We start from the raw sequence: 8,329 nt of genomic DNA, 5'->3' as shown, positions 1-8,329 counted from the left end.
CCCACACATTTCCTCCTCTGGGCACAGTTCAAGGAGCCATTCTTCTGATCAGGACCTTACTCGAGGTTACAATTACAAATTATTCAGTGCTGACATAAGAGAAAGTATAAATCAGCCGACTAATCCCAGATGCGCTGTTACCCTAGGAACAAGCATTTCAGGTATTTGGCTTCCTTGTCTAAACATGTAGGAGACACAGGGTGTGTTATATAATCCTCCTCTGTGTACTTGGATTTAAGAGGAAAAATAATACCAACCCTGCCTGACCTTGGAAAACCAGGAGTGCTCATGTACCACGTGTCCCCACATGCAGGGGGGGATGTGTCACCCAGCAGGATTCTCCCAAGGAAGGAAAGCTGCCTCTCCTGGGCAAGCAGGCACAGAGGACAAGGACAGGTTTCTGTCATGTCTTCCACAGGCTTGACAAAGGCAATATCATAATCCAGATGGTCTGAGAGTTTTTTGGTTGGTAGAGCTGCTTCACACAGTACACCTTCTGTGTGGATTCATTGTGGTCAAGGTCACGCTTTCCTAAGAGGATTTGCTCTTTGGACACATCTTCCATTTAACCTCTAAAGGAATATCAAGGTTTAGGAACTACATGCATCTCTTTCCTCCCACCCCTCATGGCAGTACACCCTGCTCCTCCCTCAGCCATGGCCTTTGCCATGCCAGATGTGCCTCTTTATACAAACCTGCATAGTGGATCAGAAAAAGAAACTTAAAATTGCATCAGCTTAAGCAAAAGGCAAATTGGTGATCTACTGAAATAGAGGCAAAAGGTTGGATAGAGATGCAGTTTTATGGGAAAATAAACAGGATAATCTGCTCATGTTAAAAGAGAAGCAAAGATGGAGATGTAGTGGGCAGTTCCTCAGCACTGGATAAAACTGTATCAGTGTTCACAATAAGCCTCCAACCAAGCATTTTGGATGCATAAAAGGGATCTAAATACATATCAGAAATAGTTAATGAGGTTAAAAGCCTGCAGCATTTCCCTTCAGAAGTTTGTGACACCACTTAATGCATGCCTATACCCAAGATTAAGTGCTATTTCTTGCTGAATGGGAATCCCACTCACAGCAGCATAAAGCATAAAATTCTGTAGCATAAAGCCCATCCTTCCTTGATTTGGCAAAAGTGTCACTCAAAGACATTTTTCCTTGCTCGTCTGCAGTGTGGGAATGAATACCAGGGAGAGATTAATCCCTTCCCATCCCCTGGAAACATGAGGTTTGATAAAAAACTTGAAGCTTTTTCTCCATTTCTTAGGTATGGGCCTGCGAAACTACTACTGGGCAGCACTCAAACCACAAATAACTTGAAGAATATTCTCTGGTGCAATGGCTCTAGAGCAAATTTTGTGGGGTTTAAAGAACATTTGTTTTCTGTTCAGATTGTTCCTCTTTCAACAACTGCAATAATGCAGTTGAAGGGCATCAGCTGTGTTAACTTCTCTGTTAAATGCTCTGGAATGTGAGTTCCCTGTTCTACAGCGCTACCATGCAGCTGAGCAGTCCATCCCTGCCTGGGAAACGGAGAATAAGGAAGCTCAGCCAGCCCGGCACGGCTGCGGGTGCAGCGGGACACCAAGGCAGACCAAGCTGCCGGCTGCTCCCATCGGAAGCAGCAAAAGTCCCGAGGCAGAGTATGAAATTCTCGAAGAGTCTAGAAGAGTGCATTGCAGCCGTCAGGGAACCTCACGCAGGCTCCCGCGGGAATCGCCAGTTTCCTCAAGCCCTGCCGCTGGAAAGGGACTGTTTTCCCTTCGTCCCTGCCAGCCCGGGTGCATGACCCTCCCTGCACGGATCCTCTCTGACGTGTGTCCTTGGTCCCCTTCCAGGCAGGCCGTGACCTGGCACTGGGTCCCGCAGCTGTGCGCCAGATCCAGCCCCAGCCTTCCCGCAGGGCCCGCGGCCCCAGGGCGACCTCAGCCCCAGCCCGCCCAAGGAGGCGAGAGAGCAGCGCCGCTTGTGCTGAGCTCCAAAGGCTTCACTGCCCCGCAGGGCACTTCAAAGCTCTCTGCACTGTATTTACTCACCTTGAATCTTTGCTGTTTGTGTCGAGCTACCTCAGTGCCAGAGAGGAATGAAATGTTTTTGAACTCCCACACGAAGAGTTTCATATATAGACTGTAAACAGATGTTCTAATGGCCTCTTCCTGCACACCACACACAGACTTTTTCCTTCCTCTAGTTTAGGGATTTCTCATTTCTGCAAACTTTTTACTTACTGTCTATTCTTCTATCCCACTTCACATTGAACAAAAGTACCACCCTACATCTAACTCCACACTCACTTTTCATTTAAAGAGGTTCTCAGGAAGGTCTTCTGTAGCTTCTCCAGACAGCCTAACCAAAGGCAGAACTTCTGGAAGCAATGGGTTGCTTTTGTGAATTAGGGTCCCACCACAGACATAAACAAATTTCTTATTTGTTGTGGCCCAAACCTATCAATGCAAAAAATAACAAGCACAGCACCAAAGGACTCACACTAGAGGGAGGGAGGCATGTAAACAGTGTATAAACAATTTTAACTAAATTAAAACTGTTTTTACAAACCTTCAGAAACCTGCTTCATAAAAGTTGTTCTATCACAAATATAGATTGAGCCTGTAGCAAAATATCAGTGTGATTTTGGTCACTAAACATTTTGCAGCCCCCCCAATATATATATACACACATTCCAGTCAAAATTGGAGCAGGAAAGGACTCCCAGTGCAGACTTGGAACACAAGGGCTTCAGGGTTTGCTCTCATTTGAGTGGGGGAGCAGGTTGTTGAACAACATCCATCACACAATCAAAACAGGTCTCTTCTGCTTTCTCAGAAACACTTGTCTCATCTTTTCCCAAGATCCTTCTTTAAGAAAACAGTTATAGCAGCACAACAGTAAATTAACTCCTTATTCTACTGTTAGAGTGAGGCTGATGCTGAAAAAAAGCATGGAATTTAGAAAACAGTTCACTATGTGAACAAGGAAGAAATTACAACAAAACAAATTATAACATCACATTGTGCATTTAAATCAATGTAAAATCTTTTCTAAAATTGGATTCTCTGAGGCAGTGGCATTTGTAGGATTTTCCAGACAATGTGAACACAAGATAGCATTTAAATAACCTGCACACAGGAATTTCTGCCCAGTCCCAATCTGGAATACATCAGTTTGCACTAAAACCAACACCAGAAGTATAAGCAAATTACCTACAAGCTTGCAAAAAGCCATCAGAGGAGGGAAAAAGCCTGAATTTTATGCATGTGTCATCACTGAGGGTGCTGTGTCTGTGTCAGGACCTCAAACTCCAGCAGCAGGCACAGGTCAGGTGCTGGCACTCAGGCCGGACAGTTCTGTGTGCTTCCTGCACCACAAAAAGCTGCCTGTCAGCAGGCCTGCTGGAAAGCAGCAACAAAAAGGCCTTGGGGCAGGATTCACTGCACCCCAAGCTGTGAGCCCATCTCTGCTTTACAGTAAAAATTGCCGGAGGTGAGCAGGGACCAGAAGAGGCCGAGGAAGAGCGGGTGTGTCCTGCAGAGCTGTGCGCCGGCGCTGAGCACCAGGTGGAGCTCGGAGATGAAATCCTGGCCAGCAGGAGTGCACGGGAGCGCCTGACCCACATTCCTTAAGTCCTACTACCTTTAACACCTCGGGGGACAAAATCTCCCCTTCATCACACCTGTGATACCATTGTTACTGGAGTTGTCTTTAGTGCCTGTAGGCGAGCAGAAGGTGGCTGGAAGGGGATGGAAGTCATCGTTTCCTTGCCTGTGTCCCTCCCCTTTGCTTTCTAAGCTTCCTTCACATGCCATCTGAGTAGCATAGCCTGTAGTATACTGAAAGCCTGATAATAAGACAGATGACATCTGTTTAGGTCACATATCTGAAAGGATTAATGCTCCCAAAGACTTACAAGCTGCAGCTTAGTACTCTGCTATCTGAACACATTGGCCCTGGTACATGTGATGGCTGTCAGCTCAAGGCTCAGCACTTCCACACCTCGAGAAAGATGGAAGCTGGACATCCAAGCAACCATGGCAAAGGATATGCACCATTTCCTTCATGGACACAGTAAAAGCCACAAGCAATTGTGTGCCAGGTCTGGTAAAAGAGTTCCAGAGGAAAGAAACAACTTCCTGGCACTGGTTTTGCCTGTGGCAGGGTGCTGCCCCACAGAAAATGGACATGGACATGCTCATTCTAGCTGGCAGAGGCTAAAAGGGAGTACAACCATTTTTATATGGGGCAGAACTGCTGTGTGCCTGTTGCTTTCTGAAGAAGAAAAGGAACAAAATTCACACTAATCCACATCACCCACAAAGCTTACCCATCTCTTTCCATTTAAAGCCACATGGCTCTGTAGAATTGCTCCTGTGGAGGGGCAGGGAGTGGGATGACCTGCACTACAGCATCAACAGAAAGCACCACAGCTCCCTTCCTCAGCAGGCACGAGGGGCTTGCAGGACACACAGTACTTGTGGACAGGCAGTACCTGCAGACACCAGCAGCCCAGGGCTCTGCTCACAGGCTTTAGATTCCCCTGTTTTGATGAGGGTCAGCTGGATCTTGTGACCTGTGTAAATAACAGTGCTTTGGAAGGAAGCTGAATAGAACATTATATTCTCAATTTCAGATCCGTAGTTCTATATGGAGGGAAAAGAAATGAAATTTAGAAATAGTCCTGGACCCTAAAGTCCCCTGAAGGGGAAAGACACAAGAGACTGACGCAGCAAGTTCCACTAAGTTATTTAACTGGTACCATGAGAGTTGATTAGAATGATTTATTTCCAACTCATAAAACCCACATGCTGCCTCTTTCTCTCTTGCCAATTAACAGTATTACTTAGCACTAATAAACTGCTTTCATTTTCAAGGGGCTTAAGAAGACAAATTAATCACCTCAACATGTCTGAAAGGAACAGATGGCAATGAAGTATTAACATTGCAATTTCCAGTTGGAAAAGCTCCTGAGAGAGGGGGCAGTAGCAGTGTCTGGAGGATACCCAGCCCTGTTCCCTCTGTGGAGCTGGCGTCCCTTGATCTCACCTCCACTCACAGTTTCTGCTTTAACCCAACCTCACCACACATTAATTTTCCTTGAGCAAAGCTACACTGTTTTTCTTACTCATTCTTTAATAGTGACTTACATGCTTCTAGAAGGCCTCTTACCTCAGCACATCTCCAGACAGGTCGCTCCTGCTTTGGATTTGAAAGACTAAATGTCTATCCAATAATGCAATTAGTGCAGCTTGTCATTATTCTTACTGGCTACAAGCAGAGAAGTGATCAGGAAGAAACATTGCTCTGTCCATACAGTGGAGATGCTCTTCTTCCCTGAAACATCTTGTTACATTTCAATACAGAACAGCTGACTGCCTTTTCCTCTTCTCACTTGCCCCTGTCCCAGAGGACTCTGCAAAAGTGCTGTTCTGTGGGCACTTTTGGCTCAGCTGTACAACAAAAGCTTTCTTAAGCTACATCTGGAAGGAAGATAGGCTTTCTGTGGAACAGGGCTTCCTAAAGCAAAACATGTTCAGGTGAGGACCAAGCAAACAAATAAAATTATTTTAATAGTAACTGATGTGACAATGACTAAGCAACTGTTTAGTGTGCTGTTTTGGCTTTTTTAAAGACCTGATTTAACTATGGATGATTTTTATTTAAAGCATTGAGATAATACCCTCTATTTCAGTATTTAACCTCAGCCAAAGATTATCTCAAATTGAAACTGCAATGATAATAGTGCCAAATGTCTGACAGGTTTTGGTCTCTCCTCTAGGAATGGTAACAGTAAATACTACTTCAGAATGAAATTAATTATTCTAACACAGTTTCAGCACTATTTAGCACATACTGATATTAGTATCAATTGCCTTCAATCTCTGCTGAGCCACTGAGCTAAGTATCTCAGCCCATGATCAATCTCAGCCCTCAAGTATCAATGTACAATTAAATCATTCTAGAGACATTAGTTAGTGTCTAGTGACAACATAATATATAAAACATAGCATATCCCAAATACTGCATCAGCTGGGGCTGTTCCTGCATGTTAAGGTGAAGAAGGCACACTGAGACAAAAGCATTAAGCACCCACCGTGCCAGAGCATCCCTCCCTGAGAATTCTGGGAAAGGCAGCCCCGGTCTGCCCAGCTGGAACTGGTACCCGAGCACTCAGGCAGGGGAGCAGAGGCAGCATGGTGCAATGCACACTGGTCTTCAAATGGACTTGAGAAATAATGCACCCTATTTCACCCCAGCTGACAAGCATCTGTGTTCAGCATTGACCCACTCAGTTATAAATCTAGTGTGAGTTTTCCTGCTACTATATTTATATTTAAGAGTAGAAGGTAATGGATGTGGATTTTCTTAAGTTAAAAAACATTAAAAACAGAGTTCTCACATTTACAAGAGTAACACTTCAATGGAGAATACTTAATATACAAAATGGCTGCGTTTGATTTTTTAAAAAACTGAACCCAAATGCAAAATTAATTCAAATAGCCCTTTTTTAAGACTTCAATTGTACAAATAAACAACTTGTTTTATCCCTGTAGCTAATAATCAGATGAATGTTTGTTGTTGGGTTTTTTTCTCAGATTTCCATTATATTCTTGTACTTTAAACCTTTCCAAAAGTGTAGGAAGTCCTCAAGCATAAACACTATATTTTGTAAATAACAGCAATGCTGATTAATAACATGAAGATTCAGAATGTCTGTAATGAGGGAGCATCTGTTTTTCTGAACTTGCAAATCATTGGTATCCTTTGCCTTTACTTGTAATTTATTTTTCTCATTCAGGAATCATAATTGTATTTAGGACTGTAGTAGCAAGTCATACTAATGCATAAACCATAAGTAATTGATACCAGAACTGCATGAAACAAAATAATTCTTTCAGGTTTTATAGCACAACACACAAAGAATTCAAGGGACTTTGCCATATTATTCCATCCCTTTTGCAAACTCTCTCTTTCTGACCAGTTTGATACTGGTCTTATTATATCATATTCCTACAGCTGGGGGCTTTATTTTGAGAGGTGCTTGGAACACCAGGGGTGGGAAGGAGAACACAGTTTTTCCACATGTCAAATAAAGTATGGATTACAAAGGTTGTGAGAGGAAGGTACTCTTGCTATTTTAAAGCTTTAGTTTGACTCTTCAAATCTGGAATTCTCCTGCACACCTGAGGAGAAGCTAACAGACAGCACAATGTTTTATACCACTATAAAGCTTAAAATTCTCAAAGTGTAATGCTTGAAGAAAGGAAAAAAAAATTATCATTCAATACTCTGGACCATAAAATAAACCTGTATAGAAACTGCTTAGTTAAACTATAAATAATGGCAGAATAATTTTATTTAGTTACTCATTACTTCCTTACTCCTATTAAAGCTTCAATTAAAGGAATTTTAACATTCAGAATCATTAGCAGAACTTAAATGCTCACAGCTATAGAGGCATCCTGAATAAGGCATATATTCCAGTGACTTCACACTTGGTTTGTCTAAAGCTCATTTTGAGCTCTTTGAGCAAAACTCATTTTGAGACTTCTTTGAGGCCAAAGTCCCAGGGTCTAAACCAAGCCTCCTGAACACCAGGTGCATTTCATTGGAGCCAGCTCTTTGCCCAGGAGTGAAAATTTGATCTTGAACTACTTCACACCATTAAATTAATGCATCACAGGACATTCCAATTAGGAGGTCCTACATTTAAGGATTTTATACATGAAAGTTTAAAGCTGTCCTAATTACCACGAGTTCCTCTTGGTATGCAAATGTCAGGTGAACATTGTGGTGTCAGCCTGCTAACTTACTGGGAAAAAAACCACAAGCCCACACATTTAAAGTAAGAGTCAGTAATTCCACAGCAGTAAGTTCTCAGACACTGCAAATTTTCCTTTGAGACAGAAAATGTTTCTCTTCTCTCTCATAAAAAAAAAAAAAAAAATATTGCACATCTCATTTCCCCAAGAATCTTAGGCATTCACCAAAGGCACATATGACACTAGAAATAGTATTCTCAGCTTCCTTGACAAACCTTTTACTTCCAACAGGCCCTGCACGATGGCTGCATTACACTATTATAACAGGTTTCTCACTGAAAACTTGTTTGTGAAGTTGTTTCTAGAAGAAAATAAATCTTTAAGCTGCCCAAATGACCGAGGCACTCAGAATAACCTTAGGACTGTCCTTTGGGGAAGACACAAGGTCTCACTTTTAGCAGGTGCCTGACGTCAGGCCAGAGAGGGAACACAAGACAGGCAAAGGTTACATGGCAACTGTCCCCTGTGGCTTATGCAAGAGCCAAACAACCACTGCTCAGGATAGATGCA

The sequence above is a fragment of the Agelaius tricolor genome, unplaced genomic scaffold (genome assembly GCF_023055355.1).
Source record: "Agelaius tricolor isolate 1412-34295 unplaced genomic scaffold, bAgeTri1.0.p SCAF_13, whole genome shotgun sequence".
Lineage (NCBI taxonomy): Eukaryota > Metazoa > Chordata > Aves > Passeriformes > Icteridae > Agelaius > Agelaius tricolor.
This window is presented reverse-complemented; position numbering follows the sequence as displayed.